Raw genomic sequence first — 24,793 nt, forward strand, 5'->3', positions numbered from 1 at the left:
AATTTTATTTCAATTGAATAAATTTGAAATGTAACATTGTATAAATTCAGGGTGTACAATGTGTTACTTTGATATGTTTATGTGTTTTGATATGATTGCAGTTGTAGCAATATTCATCACATTACATAATTATAATAGAGTATTATCTTTGTCATAGCTATACAATATTCCATGGTTTATATACCTCATCTTTAGATCCATTCATCTGTTTATGGGCATTTGTTTACATATTTTGATTACTGTGAATAATACTGTAATAACCATGCAAGTGTACATATCTAGTCAAAATCTTGTTTCCATTTCCTTTGGGTATATACCCAGAAGTGAAAGTGCTGGATTGTATGGTAGTTGTATTTTTAATATTTTGAGGAACTTCCGTGTTGTTTTCCAAGCTGGATGGACCAGTTTATATTTCCATCTACGTTGTATAAAGCTGCCATTGTACCCGGTAAGAAAGGATATCTTACTGTGATTTTTGCATTTCCTCAGGGATTAGTAATGAGCATGTTTTCATATGCCTTTTGACCATTTTGCTGTCCTCTTTGGAAAAATAATTTTTCTGGTCTTTTTTTCCCCAAAGATTTTATTTATTTGAGAGAGAGAAAGCACACAATCGGGGGGAGCAGCAGAGAGAGAAGCAGAGTCCCCAATGAGCAGTGAGCCCAATAGAGGACTTGATCCCAAGACCCTGAAGGCAGACGCCCAACTGACAGCCACCCAGGCACCCTTTTCTAGCCATTTTAAAATCAGATTGTCTTTTTGTTATTAAGCCTCATTAGTTCCTTACAAATTATAGAAATTAACCCTTTATTTGATTTATGTTTTATAAAAGTATTCTCCTATTCTTCAGGTTGTCTTTTCATTTTGGTAACCATTTTGCTCTGCAAAAACTTTTCAGTTTGAGGTAATCTGATTTGTTAATTTTTTGCTCTTGGGTTTTTTTGTTTGTGGTTTTTTTTTTGGTGTGTGTCTATGTGTGCATGTGTGTGTGGTTTTGGCGTATTCTTCTAGGTGTTAGGTTTATATGCCCTTAATCTGTTTTGAGTTAATTTTAGTGAGTGACATGGGATAGGAGTTTAATTCTAGGCTCTCTGTTCTGTCCTTTTGGTCTGTTTGTCTATTCTTGTTCCTATTACATACTGCTTTTAATCCTGTCTTTGTAATATATTTCAAAATATATACTGGAAGCATGCTCCCTCCAGCTTTGTTCTTTTTCCTCAGGATTGCTTTAACTATTTGAGGTCTTTTGTTATTCCACACAAGTCTTAGAACTTTTTTTTTTTTTTTTTTTACTTCTATGAAGTATATCTGTTATCTTATGGGGATTACATCGAATCTGTAGGTGACTTTGAGAATTATGACCATTTTAACAGTATTCATTCTTCTGAACCATGAGCACAAGGTGCCTTTCCATTTATGTCTTGAATTTCTTTCAGCAAACTTGTCATTTTTAATGTATAGATATGTCACTTCCTTGCTTAAATTTATTCCTAAGTAATTTACTTGTTTTGATGCTATTGTGCATGGGATAGCTTTATTTCTTTTTCAGATACTTTATAATTAGTGTTAAAAAAAAAAACAGCAACTAATTTGTTGATTTTGTAACATGCCATATTTTAATTTATATTTTTGATGGATTCTGGCATTCTCAATATAGAAGATCCTATCATCAGGAAACAGCAATTTTGTCTTTCTTTCCCATTTGGATGCCTTTTATTTCTTTGTCTTGAGTAAGTGCTCTAGCTAGAACTTCCAGTACTATATATTTTATTGTTGTTTTTGTGAGTATAGTTGACATACACTATTATTAATTTTAGGCATAAAGTACACTGATTAGACAATTCCATACAGGACTCAATGCTCACCACCTTAAGTCTAGTAATCATTTGTCACCAGACAAAATTATTACAATATTAATGGCTATATTTCCTGTGCTGTACTTTATCACATCTTTGTTTCATTTAGTTCTTCTTCTAAAATTTTACCTTGCTTTTTCATTGAATATATTTACTTTTCTCCTCATTTTGTGTGACTTTCTGTATATTAGAGGAAACTGCTACCTTTCCCAATCTTGAAGGAGTACCCTTGTGTAGGAATGTTCCCTGTGTAGACTATGCGCCCGGCCGCATTGGGTTGGGTTCCTCCGGCGGTATGTACCTGGGCCACTCTTGTGGGACAGCAGGGGGTGAAATGGACATACACCAGGTGCTTTCCAACAGGAAGGCCTGGATAGACAGATGGAGTGGATGCATGCTGGGACCACCCTGGTGGGATGACTGGAGCTAAAGCATCTATGGGCTTCTGATTCTGCCTTGCTATGATCTAGAGCCATTGTTGTGGGTGTGGGAAAGTGTTTTGAGGGGGATAGCAAGACAGTGTGGGGAGGGATCCAGAGCTCACTGAGATGGCAGGTTGCCTAGGGTAACTGGACCCTGCCTCCTTTTCGGCTGTCAAGTTGAAGGGGGAACACAGACACCACCTCTGACCCAGAGAGCATTCCAGCAATTGGTCCACCATTTGGTGGATGCTCTAAGGTTAGTAAAGGGTTTAATTTGCTTAATGTTAGTTGCTCTTTAAACCATGTTTTTTTCTTGGCTGAGCCCCAAGTTACAAATCTACATGCAGGCCTCTCAGTGATATCCCTCCTTGCTGCTGTTCCTAGCATCAGCAGTAGAGTTCCTGTCATCACCATGTCTCTGTCTCTCATGCCATTTTGTATGTGGTTCCTCTATTCTTCACTTTGCAGAAGCTACTCAATCACCTTTTAGAGTTTTAGGCAGAATTGCTCTATAAGTAGGTATGGATTCTGAGTCTGTGAGAGGAGGTGACTTCTGGGTGTTCCTATGCTCTCATATTGGACACCTTCTTCCTTCCAGTATTATATTTAGTAGGAATGGTCAAAGTGGGCATCGTTGTCTTGTTTCTTATTTTAGAGGAAATGCTCCGGTTTTTCTCCTTGCAGTATAATGTTACTTATGGGTTTGTCATATATGACCTTTATTATTATTGAGGTAGATGGCTTCTTAACCCAATGTGGGTTTGTTGTTGTTGTTGTTGTTGTTTCTGTCATGAAAGGATGTTGTATTCTGTCAAACTTTTTTCCACATCTACTAGATTATTTGGGGATTTTTATCTTTCATTTAATTGTGATGCACTACATTCATTGATTTGCATATGTCGAATCATTTTTGCATCTCAGGGATAATCCCACTTGGTCCTGGGGTCTAATTCTTCTAACTTACTCTTGAATATACTTGCAAAAATTCTCAAAAAATATTAACTGAATTCATTAGTGGTGTTGATCAGGATATAGTTTTCTTCAGGTATCTTTATCTAGTTTTGGTTGGCTTCAGTGTTGGCCTTAATGAAAGAGTTTGGAAGTGACCCCTCCACAATTATTTTGGAAGAGTTTGAGAAGGATTGCTGTTAATTCTTCTTGAAACATTTGGTGGAATTCTCCAGTGAAGCCATTTAGTCCTGGAGTTGTCTGTGTTCAAAAGTTTTTAATTAATGATATAATTTTGTACTTACTATTAGTTCAGACTTTCTATTTCTTCCTGATTCAGTCTTTATAGGTTGTGTGTTTTTAGAAATATATTTATTTTTTCTTGGTTATGTAATATGTTGGCATATAATTTTTTTTTTATAGTCTCTTGAAACTCTTCACATTTCTCTAGTATTAGCTGTAATGGCTTTTATTTCAGATTTTGAGTCATCTTTTTTCTTAGCCTAGCTCAAAGTTTGTCAGTTACATTTTGTGAAGAAACTGTTCTTAGTTTTATTGATCCTTTCTATTGTTTTCCTGGTCTCTGATTTTTTTTTCCCATAATGATATTTATCATTTCCTTCCTTCTGCTAAATTTGGCATCAATTTGTAAGTTTTTCTAGTTCCTTGTGGTGTAAAGCTACCTTGTATATTGGAAAATTTTTTTTTTAATTTGACAGAGATCATAAGTAGGCAGAGGCAGGCAAAGAGAGAGGGGGAAGCAGGCTCCCTGCTGAGCAGAGAGCCCCATGCAGGGCTCTATCCCAGGACTCTGAGATCTTGACCTAAGCCGAAGGCAGAGGCTTAACCCACTGAGCCACCCAGGCACCCCACCCCCATTTCTTAATCTGTGTTTATTGATATAAACTTTCCCCTCAGATCTGCCTTGGTGGCATCTCATAAGATTTGATGTTACTTTCATTTTCATTGGAAGAGAATTCCCTTTTGTTTTCTTCTTTGACCCATGCCCTTTTTTTAAAGTGTGTTAGTTTGCATATACATATATAGCTCTTATCACTCTGCTGATTTCTTCATGCTAATTGTCATCAGAAAAGATAGTAGTTATGATTTCAGTCTTAAATTTACTCAGAATTGTTTGGTGGCCTAAGAATCATCTATGTATTCTTTTTTTGGATGAGATATTTTGTGTCTATTAAGTCTATTTGTTGTAATATGTGGTTCACTTCCAATATTTTCATGTTGATTTTCTAAGTGATCTATCCATTGCTGATAGTGGGGTATTAAAATCCCCTAGTATTATTGTATTGCTATATGTTTCCCCTTAAGACCTGTTAATATTTGGTTAATACATTTTTGGTGCTCAGGTGTTGGGAGCATACATATTTATGATTGTTATATCTTCTTGATGTAATGACCCCATAATTATATAATGACCTCCTTTGTTTCATTTTGGGTTCAAGTTTATTTAGTCTGATGTGAAATGTGCCTATGTCTGCCTTTTTTTTTTTTTTTTTTTTTTTAGTTTCTGTTTACTTAGAATATCAATTTCCATCATTTCCATTTAGTCTAAGAGTCTCTTTAGAGCTGAAATGAGTCTCCTGCAGCATAATTTGGGTCTTATTTTCTCTCCATCTTGTCACCTTGTGCCTTTTGATTGGTGAGTTAAATCCCTTTACATTCAGAGTAATGACTGATGTGTCAAGAGTTACTGTTGACATTATATCTTCTGCCTTGTTATTTTTCCATATTTTTTCTTCTTGTTCTTGTATACCTTGAGTAACTTGGCAGTTTTCCATAGTTATTTATTCAGTTTCCCTTTTTATTATGTTTGTGTGTCTGCTAGAGCAGACATATTGGGCAGATATTCATGTGTGGTTATGGAGGTTCACATGTAACATATCATAGATTAAATACTCCTTTTCTGCTGAGAACAGCTTATATTCTTGTACCTATAAAGGTTCAATCCTTTTAATCTTCCCCTCTATATATTTGATGTCACAAATTATCCCTTTTAATACTTAGTTTGTTATCAAGTTATAATAGCTATAGGTATTATTAATGTTCTATTCTTTTAACATTTATCCTGTAGTTACATAGTACACTTTCCTAAAAGTTTTCTAATTCTGACCACTTATACTTAATCAGAGCTTTGCATAGTTTTTGTGTGTGTTTCAGCTTGAAGAGCTTCTTTAAATATTTCTTATAAGACAGTTCTAATGGTGTTGAACTCCCTCAGCTTCCATTTGTAGGTGGAAGCATTTATTTCTCCTTTAATCTGAAAGATAGCTTTGCTAGATAGAGTACTGTTAGCTGGCAATTTTTATCTTTCAATGGTTTGAATATGTCATTCGACTGTGTCCTGGCCTGTAGAGTTTCTGCTGTGAAATCTGTTGTTAGCTTAATAAGGGTCCCTTTGTAGATTGCTTTCTTTCCCTGGCTGCCTTTAAAATTCTTTATAACTGACTTGATAGTTTTAATATATTGTGTTATGGAGAAGATATTTTTGTCTTGAGATACTGAAGTGTTATATTGGCTTCTTACCCAGTTCCTTCCCCAAGTTTGGGAACTTCTTTATAAAAGTCTCCGCCCTCTTCTCCCTCTCTTCTGCTTCTGGTATACCTATTAATATTAAATTGCCCTTTTCTTTAATTTAAATTCAAGTTAGTTAACCTACAGTATATTATTAGTTTCATGGTAGAGTTTAGTGATCATCAGTTACATAGAACACCCAGTGCTCCTTACATCAAGTGCTCTTAGTGACCATCATCCAGTCACCCCAACCCCCAACACACCTCTACTCCAGCAGCCCTCCATTTGTTCCCTATACTTAAGTCTCTTATGGTTTTCCTCTGTGTTTTTATCTCATTTTTCCTTCTCTTCCCCTATGTTCATCTGTTTTGTTTCTTTGGTTCCACATGTGAGTGAAATTGTATGGTATTTGACTTTTTCTGACTGATTTTGCTTAGCATAATACACTCTAGTTCCATTAATGTCATGGCAAATGGCAAGGTTTCATTTTTGGCTGGCTGAGGAATATTCCATTATATATATATACACACCACATCTTCTTTATCCATTCATCTGTTAATGGACATCTGGGCCCTTTCCATAGTTTGGCTATTGTGGACATTGCTGCTATAACCATTGGGGAGCATGTACCCCTTCAAATCACTATGTTTGCATCCTTTGGGTAAATACCTAGTAGTGCAGTTGCTGGGTCATAGGGTAGCTCTATTTTTAACTTCTTGAGGACCCTCCATACAGTGCTCCAGAGTGGCTGCACCAGGTTATATTCCCACCAACAATCTAAGAAGGTTCCTCTTTCTGTATATCCTTGCCATTAAGTTGGCATTTCTGATGGAGTCTCAAAGTTGTCACAGTGTTTATTCCTTTTTTAAATCTCAAGTCTCTTTCCTCTTTCCCCTGAGTCATTTCTAATTCCTGTTTTTGAGCTCTTTTTTTTTTTTTTTTTTCAAAGATAAAACATGTAGAGCCTTTATTTTAACACGTCTCATTCTATTACTCTTGATGTATAGTCTTTTTTTTTTTTTTTTTTTTTATTTTTTTTTATTTTTTATACACATATATTTTTTATATACATATATTTTTATCCCCAGGTCTGTGAATCACCAGGTTTACACACTTCACAGCACTCACCAAATCACATACCCTCCCCAATGTCCATAATCCCACCCCCTTCTCCCCAACCCCCTCCCCCCGGCAACCCTCAGTTTGTTTTGTGAGATTAAGAGTCACTTATGGTTTGTCTCCCTCCCAATCCCATCTTGTTTCATTTATTGAGCTCTTATTCTCCATCTGGTCTACTCTCTTTCCAACCCTTTCTAATGCTTTCTTCAGTTCCTTTATCCGGTTCTTCAGCTCCACCTTTTCTGTTAGATTGCTTGTAGACTTTGAATTTCTTTGGTAAAGTACCCCCTTCTTTTCCATAATCTTATTCATGAGATCATCCTGTGGCTCTTTTTGAGTTTTCTTGTAGTTGAATTATTTCATAATAGCTAATTTTAAGTATTTATCAGTTATACCTCAATAGTTCATATCTTCAGTGTGGGATGCTGGAAAATTGTCATTTTGTGATACCTTATTTCTGCCTAACTACATAAGGCGTTTACCACTTTGAAAACAGCAGCAGCACTTTACTTCACAAACTATCACCTTTGTTTTTTTATGTTTTCCAGTGGCACTATCACACAGGTTGAATTTCTCTGGCCAGAACTGACTGGCTGCTAAGGTTGGGACTGCATGCCCCAAAAAATGAAATAAATAAAGCTGTTAGAGAAATGAAACAAAGGGTAGGGTTGTTAGCAGATTGGATGGGTATTCCTAGAGGTCTGTGGGTAGACCTCGTGCCAGAATCCTAGGGAAAACACTAGGAAAAGCTTTCCTTCCATTCTGTCTTTGTTTTCCTTTGCCTGCCTACCAGTCACTGTAGGCCCTCCTGAGAGAGAACAGTAGGTTTCCTTAGTTAGAGCAGGCACAGCTGGACATACTCCCACTCGGTGCCTTCTCCCTATACCTCTTCAGCCAAAAAAGTATCTAGGGGAGCACTTCTCCTCCCCTAGCTCTCTAGGCTCCCTTGAGATGTACTCCACCCACTTTCATGTGTACAGACAGATGGATCTTCCAGGGTCCTGGTGAGCTTTTTTCTGGTCATGGACATCCAGTTAGTTGTAAATCATGGTGGGGGGCAGGGCAAAAAGGAAAGACTTACGCCACTATAATGCCATTATCACTCTTTATGCTTACAATGGTTAAAGATAAGCCAAAAATTAGAAATAATTTTCCAGTTTTGAGACATTAATTGATATGCAAAACCATGTTAAAGTGTACAGTATTTAGGGATTCCTGAGTGGCTCAGTTGGTTAAGTGTCTGCCTTCTTCTCAGGTCATGATCCCAGGGTCCTGGAATCAAGTCCCCCGTCAGGCTTCTTGCTCAGCCAGGAGCCTGCTTCTCCCTCTGCCTGTCCCTCCCTCTGCTTGTGCTCTCTCCCTCTCTCTGACAAATAAAATCTTTAAAAAAATAAAAAGTGTACAGCATTTGAGTTACATATATGAAGTGACTACCACAAAACGTTTAGTTAACATCTACTATGTCATACATCATCCTTGTGATGAGAACTCTTTGGCTATACTCTCATAAGAGTTGTAGGATATGTTATCATAGTTAACTGTAGTCATCATGTTAAGCATTACATCCCGAGTACTTATCTTATAGTTTATAAGTGTTTTGAACACTTCGATCCAATTCTTCCTTAAGCCCCCCAACCCACTTCTAATAAACACAAACCTGATCACTTTTTCAATGAGTTTATTTTTGTTCAAATTCCGTAAGTGAGATCATACACAATTTTTCTCTGATTTTTTTTTTCACTTAGCATCATGTCCTCAAAGTCCATCAATGTTGTCTCAAATGGCAGGATTTCTTCATTTTTTATGGTTGGATAATTCCATTATGTTTATGTGCATCTATATAAACATACATATATATATATATATGCATGCTCTAATACACACACACACACACACACACACACATATATCTCACAACATTTTTATCAATGATCCACAGATAGATAATTGGGTTGTTTCAACATGTTGGCTATTGTAAATAATGCTACAATGAATATGGAACTACACATTTTTTTTTCAAGTTAGTGTTTTTGTTTTCTTCAAATAAAAGATTCAGAACTTAAATGGCTGGATCATATGGGAATTCTGTTTTTAATTCTTGGAGGAACTTCCATACTGTTTTCCATATGACTGCACTAATTTGCATTCTTACCACCAGTAACAATGTACAAGAGTTCCCTTTTCTCCACATTCTAACCAGCATTTGTTACTTCTCTTCTTTTTTATATCCCTATTCTAACAAGTGTAAGGTGATATCTCATTGTGGAATTCACCTGCATTTCCCTCGTGATTGATAATGTTGAGTATCTTTTCCTGTACCAATTGGCCACTCATCTATCTTCCTCAGACAAATGTCTTCTTCGTAAGCATTTTTCCTGTTCCATAGGTTGTATTTTCTTTTTGTTAATTCTGAGCTGTGCAGAAACTTTATAGTTTGATGTCTTGTTTATTTTTGAATAGGTTACTTCTGCTGGAGATGTCCTATCCAAAAAGTTATTGCAAGGACCCATATCAAGGAGCTTTATGATTTCAGATCTTAGATTTAAGTCATTCATCCATTTCAAATTTTTGTGAGTGGTGTAGGATATAGGTCTACTTTCACTGGTTTTCATGTAGACATGAAAGTTTGCTAGCTGCATCTTTTGGAGAGACTGTCTTTCCTCTTTAGAGTATTGGCTCCCTTGTAAGGTATTAGTTGACTATATACTTGGGTTTTAGATAGCTTCTCAGTTCTTTCTGTTCCATGGGTCTCTGTGACAGTTTTTATGCCAAGATCATACTATTTGGATGACAATAGTTTATAGTATAGCTTGAAATCAGTGAGAGTGATACTTCCTGCTTTGTTCTTTATTCTCAGGTTTCATTTGGCTATTCAGGATGGTGTGGTTCCATATAAACTTTAGGATCATTTTTTCTACTTCTGTAAAAAAGGCCATTGGGATCATGAGGATTGCACTGAATCTATAGATGGCTTTTATAGATAGATAGATAGGTAGATAGATAGATATAGATATGTGTGTGTGTGTGTGTATTCTTTCATATATATATATATGAAAGTATTTAGATCTTCACATTTGGATTTACATTTTTGAAAACTGAGCCTGACTGGTACAATAAAAAAGAGGTGATTGTCCTTACCTAATTTTTTTATTATGTTCAATTAGCCAACGTATAGTACAGCATTAGGTTTTGATGTACTGTTCAGTGATTCAGTTGCATATAATACCCAGTGCTCATTATCACACATGCTCTCCTTAATACCCATTACCTTGTTACCCCATCCCACCACCCACCTCCCATCTGTAACCCTTTTGTTCTCAGAGTATAGATGGCTTTTGGTATTATTGACATTTCAGCAGTTTTTTTACAATTATGAATGTAGATACTTATACATTTGTGTTTTCTTCAGTTTGTTTCATCAGTGTCTTAGAGCTCTTTCAACTATTAAATTTATTCTTAAGTATTTTATTGTTTGGGGTGATATTATTAATTTTATTTATTCAGATTATTTATATGGAAACACTACTAATTTTTCTATGTTAACTTTACTGAGTCTGTTGTTTAGACCTAACAGATTTTGACAGAGGCTTAGGATTTTCTTCTTGTGTGATTGCTATGGTTAGAACTTGCAGGACTCTGTTGAGTAAGATTATGAGAGTGGGCCCTGTCATCTTGTTCCAGATCTTAAAGGAAAAACTTCCAATCTTTTTACCACTGGGGATGATGGTAGCTGTGGGCTTTGTCATTTGTGGCCTTTATTATGTTGAGATACATTCCTTCCTGTACCTTATTTAAGTTGTTACCATGAAAGTGTATTGAATTTCATCAGATTTTTTTTTTGCATCCATTGAGAGGATTCTTTTTCTTTCATTCTATTATTATGACATATCATATTGAATTATTTGCATAAGTTAAACCATTCTCCCATTCCAGAGAGAAATCCCACTTGATCATGGTTAATGATTCTTTTAATGTCCTGTTAAATTCATTTGCTACTATTTTATTGAGTATTTTGCATGTATATACTAGAAGGATATTGACCTGTAGCTTCCTTTTCTTGTAGGGTCCTTCTTTGGCTTTGATATCAAGGTAACGCTGGCCTCATGAAATGAGTTTGTGGGTGTTACCTCTTTCTCAATTTTTTGGAGTTTGAGGAGGACTGCTCTTAATTCTTCTTTAAATGTTTGGTAAAATTCACCAATGAAGCCATCCAGTCTTGAATTTTTCATCTGAATCAGTAATCAAAAATATCCAATTTCCTTTCTAGTAACTGGCATGTTCAGATTTTTGTTTTGTCCTGATTTAGTCACAGTAGTTTGTATGTTCCAAACAATTTTTCTCTTTCTTCTAGGTGATCTAGTTTCTTGGTATAGAGTTGTTCACAGTAGACTCTTAACATTCTTTGTATTACTATGGTAGCAGCTGTCATGTCTTCATGTAGTTTAGAATGTTTTGGGTCTGGGTCCTCTACTTTTCCTTCATTAGTTTAGCTAAAGAGTTGTCAGTTACCTTCTTGTCAAAGAAGAGACTTTTAATTTTCTTAATTTGTTTTATTATTTTCCTGTTCTCTATTTCATTTAGTTCTCTTCTAATCTTTATTGCTCATCTTGGGCTTAGCTTCATTTGGGAGCTTCCTTGTATCTTAATGTATGCATTTATTGCAGTCCACTTCCTTTTATGACTGGGTCTAGTGTATTCCTTGTTAATTCCCCTTTAATTTTTTCTTGGATCTTTTGGTGTTCTAGGAGAGGGTTGTGCAATTTCCATGTATTTATAATTTTTCTATTTTTCTAGTTTTTGTCACTGATTTCTAATTTCATATCACTGAGGTCATAGAAGATATTTATTATTATTTTAACCTAACTGAATTGGCTAAAATTCATTTTATGGCTTAACATTTGGTCTGTATTAGAAAATACACCATGTGTGTTTATGAAGAGTGATCTGCTGTTAAGGTCTATATGCTCTGTAGTATTCCAGTCTGCTGGGCTCTTTTTTTTTTTTTTTTTTTTAAGATTTTATTTATTTATTTGACAGAGAGAGATCACAAGCAGGCAGAGAGGCAGGTAGAGAGAGAGAGAAGGAAGCAGGCTCCCGGCTGAGCAGAGAGCCTGATGTGGGACTCGATCCCAGGACCCTGAGATCATGACCCGAGCCAAAGGCAGCGGCTTAACCCACTGAGCCACCCAGGTGCCCCTTTATTTATTTTTTTTAAGATGTATTTATTTTAAGGGGAAAAGGACAGAGGGAGAGGGAGAGTCTCAAGCAGACTCCTTCTTGAGTGAGGAGCCCAGTGCAGGGCCCCATCTCATGACTATGAGCCAAAATCAAGAGTAAGATACTTACACAACTGAGCCGTGCTGGATCACTCCAGTTTGCTGCATTCTCATAAATTTTCTGGAGGAACTATCCATTGTTGAGACTAGAGTATTAAAGCCCCCAACAATTCTTTTTTTTTTTTTTAAGATTTTATTTATTTATTTGACAGAGAGAGATCACAAGTAGATGGAGAGGCAGGTAGAGAGAGAGAGAGAGAGAGGGAAGCAGGCTCCCTGCTGAGCAGAGAGCCCGATGCGGGACTCGATCCCAGGACCCTGAGATCATGACCTGAGCCAAAGGCAGCGACTTAACCCACTGAGCCACCCAGGCGCCCCACCCCCAACTACTCTTATAGTGCTATTTATTTCTTCATGTAGCTCTGTTTTGCTCTATGTATTTAGATGCTCTGATGGTGGGTGCATAAATATTTAAGACAGTTATCCCTTCTTGATGGAATGATGCTCTTATAGTAAGTAGAATGTTTATACATCTTCCTTGTCTTTTTTACCCTTTTAAGTTTAATTTCTGATGAGGTATAGATACCCCAGCCTACTTTTTTTGGTTACCATTTGCTTGAAATAACTTTTTCCATCCCTTCACTCTCTATGTGTGCCTTTAAGACTAAAGTGAGTTGGGGTGCCTGGGTGGCTCAGTGGGTTAAAGCCTCTGCTTTCGGCTCAGGTCATGATCCCAGGGTCCTAGGATCGAGCCCCACATCGGGCTCTCTGCTCAGCAGGGAGCCTGCTTCCTCCTCTCTCTCTGTCTGCCTCTCTGCCTACTTGTGATCTCTGTCTGTCAAATAAATAAATAAATCTTTAAAAAAAAAAAAGACTAAAGTGAGTCTCTTAGAAGCAGTGTGTTCTTGAGTTTGGATTTTTATCCATTTAGCCATTTTATGTCTTTTAAAAAATCTAAGCCATTTAAATTTGAATTAGTTAATGATAAATAGACTTGCTATGGCCATTTTTTTTTTTTTTTTGGTGGTTTCTGGCTGTGGTATAGATCAGTATTCTTTGTTATCCTGCTATGTTTCAGTATTAGTATACCTGGGCTTCTTTACTATATTCCTTTGTATAATTAATACAGGTTTCTTTCCTTGTGATTAACATAAAGCTTACATTAAGTATTATAGTTTTAAGATACTATAATCTGGAAATAATGTCAATAGCATTCCTAAACTTATATTGCTTGTCCTCCCCCTCACAACTTCGGTTATTAATGTTACAATTTACATATTTTAATATTGTTTAACCAGGAGATTACTGTGGTTGTACTTAGTTTTACATTTATTTTTTAACTTTGCAATGGGAGTTGTAAGTAAATTACGCACCACCATTATCATATTATAGAATCTAACTGTGTATTTGCCACTACCAGTGAGTTTTAAGCTACTTTATGATGTTTTTATGATGTTAATTAGCATCCTTTACCACTCAGAAAACTCCTTTTGGAATTTAAGACAGGTTTAGTGTTGATTAAATTTGTTTTTGTTTCTTCAGCCATGTCTTTAGCCATTAGTGAGGGATACCTTTGCTGGATATAGAATTCTTGGTTGATAATTTTTTTCCCTTGAGTATTTTAAATATATCATCCTCTTCCCTCTTAGTCTGAAAAGTTTCTGTTGAGAAATAATAATTTTTCTTCCCTTGTCTGTAACTTCTCTCTTTTCTCCTGCAGTTGTAGTAATGAAGAGTTGTCTCAGTGAAGCCCTAGCAGGCTTAATCTATTTGGGGTTCTTTGGGCCTCCTGGATCTGGATGCCCATTTCTTATATTATCTGTCCCTTTCTCTTTTTCTTCTCCTGGAATTCTTATAATGCAGATACTATTTCTTTTGATTGTGTCAATTAAGTCCTGTAGGTATTCTTTTTTCCTTTTATTCCTCTGACTTGGTAATTTCAAATGTGTTGTCTTCTTGAATTTTAATTCAGCATGATTATGCTTTCGAAGTTCTTTGTTGAATCCTTACATGTGGTCACAGTGTTTTTCAACTTTAAGATTTCTGTGGATTTTGTAAGTGTTTTTATATCTTTCAATGTATTCTGTTAATGCATTGTTGGGTTGTTCAGTTTTACTTGTATGTATGTGTGTGCTTTTTTTTTTTCCTGTTCAAAAACTTCTCTAAGACAACTATTCTGAATTCTTTGTATGACAGTTCATAGATCTCCATTTCTTTAGGATTGATTATTGGAACTTTTCACCTGTGAATCTGAGTAAGCAGTTTCTTTTTCCAGAGAGTGCAGGTTCACTTTCACAGAGACCATTCTTCACCAGTCAAATCAGTTGTGGTTTTGGACTTGTATGCTTATAATAACCCTGGATTGATGGGGCTTGCTATTAGGGTCTCTTTGGGGGCAAGTTCACTGCCCCAGCTCTGAGGTCAGGATGTGCGCTTCTAAGTAAAGTTAGATAGGACTGCTGCCTTGGTTCCCCGCTCCTGTGAAGCTGTATGATGAACTACACATTGACATGGGTTCTTTGATCAGGCTTGCAAGACAGGACTGAGTACTATATATTCAGGGTAGATAGCACAATGAATTAGTTTCTCTGCCTTGGCAGGGTGGGCCTACTTGGCTGCACAGTATATTGTTTGGAAGTCTGAATCAGGCAAGATTGTGCACTGAATTCTTTGGCCAGAGGTTGCCACTCATTTGCTCTGCTCAGAGGGAAAGCCATGGGCTGTGCTCTCTATTCATGGTCCACCATAGGCACACCTGTTGGATGGTCTGTGCAGTTTTCTTGTGCTCTGGTTACATTTCTCGGTCAGGTGAACTGAAGGTTACAATGCATAGGAATAGAAGGCCCATTATGAGAACTGGCTCTAAAGCCCCCTAGGCTTCACATTGGGATCTTAACTCAATCTGACCTGTGCCCCCTATTTCCAAGCCAGAGAGGGCCTCCAGCTTTACTCAGCACAGGATTACCTCTGCCTATTTTACTCTTTGCTTAAGCATAATGGGGCAAAGCAGCTTCTGAGCTTTCTAAGCTCCCCTGCTTAGATGGGGCAGGCCAAGTTGCAAGACCCTCAAAGCTCTTTGATAACCTAGATCAGGCAGACCCCCAGGTTGCTTTGTGTCTTGGCCAGACTATGCTACCATATGTAGATGAGCAAAGCTCCTGGTGGGGACTGCTACTTGCATGCTTAAGGTGGAAACTCAGTCTAAGAAGATGTGGGTGTCGGTTATTGAAGTTCCTCTTCCCTTCTCTGTCACAGTAAAAGTCCCAGTGACTGAGCCATGCTTATTTTCCAAAAATTCCTGTGGAGCAAGACAGGAGCAGAGGCTTCCCAGAAGCAATTACCATGTTTATGCTGGCCTCTCTTTCTCCACTCAAAAGACTGTAGGTTCAAGGAGACCTCGAGCATGGTACTGCATCAGCCTGAGTGAGGGACAGTGCAGTCCTGTGACCATAATGTGAAGCCGCTCCTCTTAGCTCTCTAATGCAGACTTTCTTCATCTCTGTGGTGCAGGAGGTTGTTCAACCTCTTCCCTTTCTTTTAGAATTCTCCAAAGGCATCTGTTCCATTTGTAATTGTTTGTTAGTTGTTCTCCTTATGCAAGGGGAGCAAAGTTCAGAATGATCTATGTTGTCATCTTTGTTATTTCTAGAGTGACATCACTATTTTAAAGGTTAGGTCAAAATGTTAAAGGTTGGGATGCCTGAGTGGCTCAGTTGATTGGACGACTGCCTTCGGCTCAGGTCATGATCCCGGAGTCCAAGGATTGAGTCCCGCATCGGGCTCCCAGCTCCATGGGGAGTCTGTTTCTTTCTCTGACCTTCTCCTTACTCATACTGTCTCTTACTGTCTCTCTCTCAAATAAAAATTTAAAAATTTTTTTAAACAAAAAAAAAAAAAGTTAAATGTTTACCAGTTTGGGGGCCAAACAGAATACATAGCAATCTCAAGAGGATATTTGCAAGGACCTTGGATCAAGTCTCTACAGTAGAGAGGGAGTGCACAGGGATGATTTGAATGTCTGTGTGGCGGTGGTATACATCTAGGAAGGGATGGCACCAGAGGGAGTCTATGAGGTAGACTTCCTTCACACAAAAGGATCAGTCATAGCACAGGCTACTGTCATTGTACTGCTGTCCTTTGCATTTATTGTCCTTTGTACTGCTGAAGCTAAACTTCTCCCACCTATGGAGAATGTTAAACTCATGTCTGGAGTGGGAAAGGCCAAAGACAAAACCTTCTCTACACCCACTGTGATTTGTCAAGATCATACAAACCCTTGCATAGATTTAGAATCCTGATAAAGCAGAAGAAAGGTACCATCTGGTCAGGCCTGGCTAATGACAGGACTCAAAGACTAGAATATTTGAATACTTACTGTAGCATCATGAACCTTTGGCTGAGTTCTTCTTTTGTCCAGCTTTAGAAGGCTTTCTGGGGCCCTTCTTGAGGCAGTATATCCAAATCCTTATTGATGGCTCTTCCTGAACTCTTTCTGGAAAGCTAACCACCAGCTAATCCTGTTACACAGCAATCTGGACTCTGGGCCCAAATTTCACCCAGCTGGCAGCAGAATGACCTTTTTTGCCACTCTGGTTCATCCAGTTCCACAGAGTTGCAATTAAAATCTGGAAGTGAAAGGTCTTATTTAGGACTTTGAGAAAAGAAACCTAAACCCAAATTATAGACTTCTTAAATAATTAAATGAAAAGTATGATTTTAGGAACTGCTTCCCCTTTATAGAAACAATAGCAATTCTTACTTTTTTTTCAAAGTGAAGTTGAAGATGGTCCAAGTGTCCCAGGTGCCATTTATGATTTTCCTAGGGGTGGAGAGAGAGACTCAATTTCCCAGAACATCTTTTGAAAACAAATGGCATTTCAGAACATAGAGTAGCCACTGCTATATAAGAATACATTGTTTTCTAAAGAGCTGGGTCATTTTCCATTCCCATCAGTGGTGTTTGAAGATAGTGATCCCTTCACTTCTTAATTTTATAATGCGATCTTTTGAGCCCCCTTCACTCCTCTCCAATCCACTGGTCCCCTGTGTGTCTTGCAACCATCAATCTGTTCTTTGTATTTGAGAGTTTTTCGGTGGTTGTTTTAGATTCTACATACAAGTGAAATCATGGTATTTGTCTTTCTCCATCAGATTTAATTCATGTAGCATAATGCCCTTGAAGTCTATCCAGGTGTTGGCACAAATGGCAAAGATTCATATTGTTGAATAACATTCCACATTTCCTTTTCCTTCCACAATACACATTTTCCTTTTCCATTTATTTATACATAGGCACTTAACTATTACAAATAAGGTTGCACTAAACATGGGGGTCCATTAGAGTTTTCATTTTTCTTAGAAAGTAGAAATACAATTGCTGTATCTTTAAATTTTTGAGGAACATCCATACTGTTTTCCATAGTGACTGCACCAGTTTACACCAATGGTGCATAAGCATTCCCTTTTCTGGACTCCCTCACCAAAACTTTTTTGATACTAGCTGTTATGCGAAGTGAGAAGTGATATTATTGTGGGTTTTATTTGCATTTTTCTAATGACTACGGATGCTGATCCCCTTTATATTAATGTTTACCATTTATTTGTTTTCTTCAGAAAATGGTCTATTCAGATTCTCTTCCGATTGTTTCCTTTTTTGCTATTGAATTGTAGGAGTTCTTGATACAGTTTATATATTAACCCCTTGTCAAATCTATGATTTGGGCATATTTTCTCCCATTTGGTAGGGCATTGTGTAATTTTGTTGGTGATTTCTTTTACTATGCAGAGGTTGTTTTAGTTTGAAATAGTCTCTCTGGTTTATTTTTAGTTGCCTTTGCTTTTGACATCAGATTAAAAAAAAAAAAATCACCAAGACGGACATCGAGGAATTGATCACCTATGTTTTCTTCTGGAAGTTTTATGGTTTCAGATCTTACAGTCAGGTCTTTAACCCATTTTGAGTTTATTTTTGTATATGATGCAATTTAGTGAGCCAGTTGTAATCATTCATAGCAAGTTGGCCAATTTTCCCCGCACCATTTATTGCAGAGAAATCCCTTCCCACTGATGACAAATGAGCCAAGAATATACAATTGATTATATATGTGTGGATTTATTTCTGAGCTCTCCTGTTCCATTGACCAAGTTGCCTGTTTTTATTCTGGTACCATACTGTTTTGATGACCATAGCTTTGTAATATGGTTTGAAATCAAGTAGCATGATGCCTCAAGCTTTGTTCTTCCCAAGATTTTGCTTTGTGTATTCAGGGTCTTTTGTAGGTCCATGTAAATATGAGGACTCTTGGTTACTTTTCTGTTAAAAGTGGCATTAGGATTTTAGTAGAGATTGCATTGAATTTATATATTTCTTTGAGAAGGTTGGACATATTAAGAATATTTTTCCAATTACGTGACCAAAAAGTATCTTCTCATTTATTGTTCAAACACATCGATGAAGACAATGTTTTATAGTTTTCACCTCCTTGGTTATGCTTAGGTATTTTATTCTGTTGTCCGTGTTTCCTGAATTGCTCTATTTTGTTATTTGTGTATAAAAATTCAACAGATTATCATGCAACTTTACTGAATTCACTGATTAGTCCTAAGAGGTTTTTGATGGAGTCTTTAGGATTTTCTACATGTTGTACATTGTCTTCTGCAAATAGTTTTGTTTTTTCTTTTCATCTATGGATGCCTTTTCTTTTTCTTGCCTTTTTAGTCTGGCAAAGACTTCTAATACTATGTTGAATAAAAGTGGTGGGAGAAAACATCTTTGTTCCTGATTTTAGAGGCAAAGCTTTCAGCTTTTCACTGCTGAGTGTGAACTTACTTGTGGATTTGTCACATATGGCCTTTATGATGCTAAAGTACATTCCCTCAATACCTACCTCGAGAGGTTTTATCATAAATGGATACTGAATTTTGTCCAGTGCTGCATTTGCATCTTCACAGAATAATTGTACGCTTTTTGTTCGTGTGGTGTAGCACACTGATTAATGGATGGTGAACCATTCTTGCCTCCTTGGAATAAAGCACTTGATTTTGTAGTAGAATTCTTTTTATGCATTGTAACTTGGTTTGCTGACATTGTCTTGAGGGGTTTGGGATTTATGTTCGTTGAGGATATGGGCCTGCAATTTTCTTTTCTTCTGGTGTCCTCATTGTGATAGCAGAGTAATGCTGGCCTCAAAGTTAGCTTGGAAGTATTTCCTCCTCTTGAATTTTTTGGAAGAGTTTAAAGAAGGACTGACATGAATTTGTCTTTAAAATTTGATAGAATCCATGGCCACCTGGGTGGCTCAGTGGGTTAAAGCCTCTGCCTTCAGCTCAGGTCATGATTCCAGGGTCCTGGGATCAAGCCGCACATCGGGCTCTCTCTCTGCGCCACAGGGAGCCTGCTTCCTCCTCTCTTTCTCTGCCTACTTGTGATCTCTGTCAAATAAATAAAATCTTTTAAAAAAATAAAATAAAATTTGATAGAATCCACCAGTGAAGCCCTCGCCTTTGGGGCATTCTTTTTTGGGGAAGTTTTGATTACTGATACATTCTCCGTACTACTAATTGGTTTGTTCTTACGTCTTCACCATTCTAGTTTTGTAGGTTTTATGTTTCCAGTATTTGCTCTATTTCTTTTTGTCTTGGTGAGTTTAGCTACATGTCAGTTTTGTTTTCTGTCTTCAAATCAACAGCTTTTAGTCTCTACTCCATTTATTGCTGCTCACACTGGTCTTCAGTTTTTCTTTTTCTTGTTCCCTGAGGAGTAAGTAAGTAGAGAGTTTTTGTTTCTTCATGTAGGCATTTATCAATATGGAAAATTTTTAATTTGGGTTAAAGAGATACACATGATGTTTACCATGTTTAAGCATATAGGTGAACAAGTACATTCACTTTGCTATGCAACTGGTCTCAAGAATTCCTTTAATTTTGCAAAATGGAAACTGTTATCTCTTTTTCCCTCCCTGACAGCCTCTGGCTCCCACCATTCCACTTTCTGTATCTGACTATTCTATGTACTTCACAAGTGAAATCATACAGTATTTATCTTTTTGGGACTGGCTTATATCCTAGGAGATAATATCGAGGTTTGTCCATTTGGCAGATGTATCAGTTTCCTTTTATACCTGAGTAATGCATTTTACCAATTCTATACCACATTTTGTTAATCTACTCATCAGTCAATGGCTATTTGCATTGTATTCTATCTCATGAATGATGAGGCTACAAACATGGGTGTACAGAGAATATTGAACCTTAACCCTTCATGTGCATAAAGAACCTTCCAAGGAGCTCTGAAATGCATATTTAGGCCCTGCCCCTGCTTGTGATTCCAGTTTAGTATGTCTGGGGTGGAGTATAGAAGTACATAACCCATTCAGGTAATGCAGATACAAGTAACCGTCCAATGTCATAATGTCAGGCTGTAGGATTACAACTCTTGGGCACTCGAGTGTAATCTGATTTGCATCACCATGCTCTACTGCCCCCGTTAACAATATATACAGTAGGGAGAACACGGTTTGATTTTGGCTTTTTTCCCTTCTTCGGCCCATTTTTCCATACAAAATATTTCCCTGTTTCTGTGGAGTCCCTCATTGTCAAGTGGAACTGAAGCATAAGGTCACACGTGAAGTCCAGTGGTGCCTATAATAACCTTTGGAAAGGGCAGGAACAATCATTTGAAATCAGGCATGAAAAGACATGAACCAGATATGTACTGGAGTATAGCACAAGACTCATCCAAGTTGGGAATTAGAAAGGTTTTGATGAGGGAAGAAAGAAAAATGACAGAGGATGTGAATTCATTATGAATACTGGCTGATGAAGTTTAAGGGACAGGTGTCGAAGCCTGGAAGCTAAATCAGTAACCTATTTATCAGATTTCTGTGAGCCTTCATGGTCTGCTTGCTGTGTAACCTTGGGCTACTTACTTAAACTCCAGAACCACACTATCCTACCTAGTGAATTAAAAATGGTCTTACATGTTAGTAAAAATAAACTGGTTCAAGATTTCTAAGAATAAGGTCACCTTGCTGTAGTTGAAATTAAAATACTGAGAGGGGATGGCCCTGAAAATCCAACAAAGAATAATAAAGGGTGAGGTGTTAGAATCTGTTGTTATGATTTAGGCCATGGGCTTTATACATCCATGAGGTGTAGGGTGTGAGTGGCTTCACGAAGACTTGATTATGAGTCAGCTGGATAGTGGATCACTTACGGCACTGTAAACCTAGATCTGCCCTGAATCCAAACAACTAGATGGTACAATAATCATTTCCAGAAACTTTTATATCTATAATACAGTGTAGAGATGGAGGCAAAGCTACTTTTATTACAATGCTGTATCAAGCATGTCTATGAGCACCATTTTTCCAAAACTATTTGATCTCCTCAGATCTTGGTGTAACATTAAAACTTTTTCATTGTATTTGTTACAGTTGTCTGTGAACATGATCTTCTATGTAAATAACTAGCTCATTTGGGGCCTTCTCTCAAATGAAGTCATGCAATAGGTCTTCTTTCCTATGTTGATACACGCCAAAAGATAGGCTTCTTGCATGAAACAGTCAAGTTGTGAATGCAAAATCTTGACAGAAGTTAAAAGTGCTACTCCAGTGAATACACGGATGATAAGAAAATTCAAACAGCTTATTGCTGATAGGGAAAAACTTATAGTGGTCTGGAGGGAAGATCAAACCAGCCACAACATTCCATTAGGCCAAAGCACAATTGAGAATGAAGCTGCAGAAGCAAAAGTCAAAAACCAACTTCAGCTAGCTTCTGGCTTTAAGGGAAGAAGCCATCTCCATAATGGAAAAGTGCTTATTTACCATTTCAAAAGTCTAAGGGGCCTTAAAATTTATACTATGTATAGTTTGCCTATGCTCCAGGAACAGCACCACCTCGATGATGGCAGATCTGCTCACAAAATGGTGTAGGGAGTATTTTAAGCCCCTGTTGAGAGCTACTGCTCAGAAAAAAAATTTCCTTTCAGGACATTATTGCTTATGTATAGTTTTGCTCATGACAATGTACCTAATCATCCAAGAACTATGTTGAAGATGTGCCACAAAATGAATGTTGTTTTCATGTCTCCTCACCATCAAGGAGTCACTGATACTTTCAAGCCTTCTACATTGGAAGGTTACACTTTCCATAGATAGTGATTCATCCAATGGATCTGGGCACAGAATTGACAACATTCTGAAAAGAATACAGCATTTTAGATACCACTAAAAACATTGGTGATTCAGGGGAAGAGATCAGAACAGAGTATCAACCTTAAGAGGAGTTTGCAAGAAGTTTATTACACTCCTCATGGAGGACTCTGGGCTCAGGACTAAAGTGGAGGAAGTAACCATGGAGATTTGTATAATAGTAAAAGAACAACGATTAGAAGAGGAACCTCAAGATATGACTAAATTTTGCAATCTCATGGTCAAACTTGAAGAGGAGTTGCTTCTTTGGGATGAGCAAAAAAAGGGTTTGAAGTGAAATTTGTTCCTACTGAGGATACTGTTAAGGTTGTTATATTGTAAGCCCATTGTCATTTCAACCAACTGTGTTTACAAAGCTGTGAAAGGGCTTGAGAGCATGGACTCCAATTGTGCAAAAAAGTGCTACAGGTAAAATGCTTTCAAACAGCATCTCATGCTGTAGAGAAATTGTTCTAGAACGGAAGAGTCCACTGATAATGCAGACCTCACTGTTGTCTTAAGAAACTGTCAGCCACCCCACTTCTCAGCATCCATCAACGTCGCAAAAAGATTAATACTCACTGTAAGTTCAGGTGGTTAACAATTTTAAGCAATACAGTGTTTCTTAATTCAGTTATGTGCTTTTTTTTTTTTTTTTTTTTTTTTTTTTTAAGACTTAGATACACTGGGGAAATCCAAAAATTCACTTTGGTGAGGCAATCTGCCAGTGCAGCTGGCCTGATGGCCACCTTGATATCATTAAGAAAAGGCATTTTTCTCAGTCATTATTAAATCTATTTAATTGTTTCCTAATTACTTAAATGTTAAAAGTTTATGATATATAGTGCAGTTTTAATTAGCGTAGAACTTAAAATTCAGCTGGAATCCAATAACTGCTTACTTCTGTAGGTATATGGAGGAGCAAGGGAGTAGCCAGTTTAGTAGCCCAAAGCCAGCTGAGCAAAAAAGATATTTGAACTAAACTACTTGACAATCTTGTGCCTCCATTGTCTAACCAGTGAATTTTTTCAGTACTAGCACCACCTCCTGGATAAAATGAGTTACAGTATATTAAGGGCTTTGAAGAGTACCTGTTAAATGCTAACCATTCAACTGTGTGTGTGTTTACTATTACTAGTATTATCAGAGGAGCATCTGGTTGGCTGGGAACCTGTACACACATTTTCTCATTTGAGCCTTGTGATAGCTCTCTCTGTAAACGAAGTAAGGCACATGTCATAAATAACGGGACACTAAAAACATGACTTGGTAGTAGACTTAGATTTCCTATCTTCCAACTGATAATCCATCTTGCTTCCATACCGTGGCACCCTCTTCTATTCGAAACTCTTATAAGCCCCTGAGAGCACTCTGGCCCTTGGGATAGAGATCATTTTACTGACCTGAAGCTGTACACCAGCAGCAAAGTGTGTCCGAAAGCCCAGGTTTAAGGAATCCCATCTGACAAAAGCTTACCTGGGTTACCGTTTCATCACGATGGCCAAATCTTTTATGATACCTTCAAGTTCAGTGCCTTCTCCAATAGCACTAGGAAGAAAACTAAGTGGTAGCAGAAGAGATGAGAGAATTGAATCTGGACATGAAACTTTTGTGCCCAGTTAGCAGATGTTTTCTCTCAAGTCTTATTCAGGGTCTTAACTAATGCAGTAGGGTTTTAGTATCTTGGGACTTAAAGAATCCTTCACTTAGCACTGGGAAAAGTAGTTTTAACATTTTTGCAATAAGGATATTGTTTAGATCCACAGCTGAGTTCTCCAAAATCTGGATCAAATTGTTGTAAGACAAATGACAGAGCTCTATAGACTGTAAAAACATTAGGAAAGAGAATTATATTTGTGTTTTCTGCTAAGAAATCCAGAGTTTTTCAGAGCTATAATGAAAGCAAACTACAAGCCAAAGGGGGTTCTGAATTATCCAGTGAAATTTTATAGTCCCACTCATGCTCCTTTAACTCCAACCCTACAATTGTTAAAACACAAGGGAAAAATAGAATACACACTAGCTAACCACTCTAACCACTCATCTGTCATAACTAAATTAGAAATTTTAACTCCAGAGAACTACTAATTTTAAATAATACTGAGGATGACCAACAAAGTATTTTTGGGTTATCAGAGGGTTTAGACATGAATGTAAAATATGAGTCTATTTTTTTTCCCCCCTTGGGTCCCAAGAGCTGAGATGAAATCACATGATTTAATCATTCTGAATCCATGTGGCTCCTCTGAGATAGGGCCAGATGTAACCAGAAGGATTTATAGGGCGTAAAATTCAGAATGGATTAGGAAAGCGTTTTTGTGTCCTGACCAGCAGATCCTAAATCAAAGTCCCCTGAATGGACTGGGAGGTTGTCATGGCAACTAACTGGCAAGCTGAGCCCGTGGAATGTGAAGGCAAACAATAGTGATAAGACTGTATCCAGAACAGCA

The 24,793-nt window shown here is 37.3% G+C and overlaps 1 protein-coding gene across 2 annotated transcripts in view; it reads left to right on the top strand.

The window, feature by feature from the left end:
• The window catches only part of RAB3C (RAB3C, member RAS oncogene family), a 296,308-nt gene that overhangs the window by 262,658 nt on the left and 8,857 nt on the right, over positions 1 to 24,793 (top strand). The gene's annotated exons all lie outside the window — the stretch shown is intronic.

Source organism: Mustela lutreola, chromosome 5, assembly GCF_030435805.1.
Source record: "Mustela lutreola isolate mMusLut2 chromosome 5, mMusLut2.pri, whole genome shotgun sequence".
In the NCBI taxonomy this organism is placed as follows: Eukaryota; Metazoa; Chordata; class Mammalia; order Carnivora; family Mustelidae; genus Mustela; species Mustela lutreola.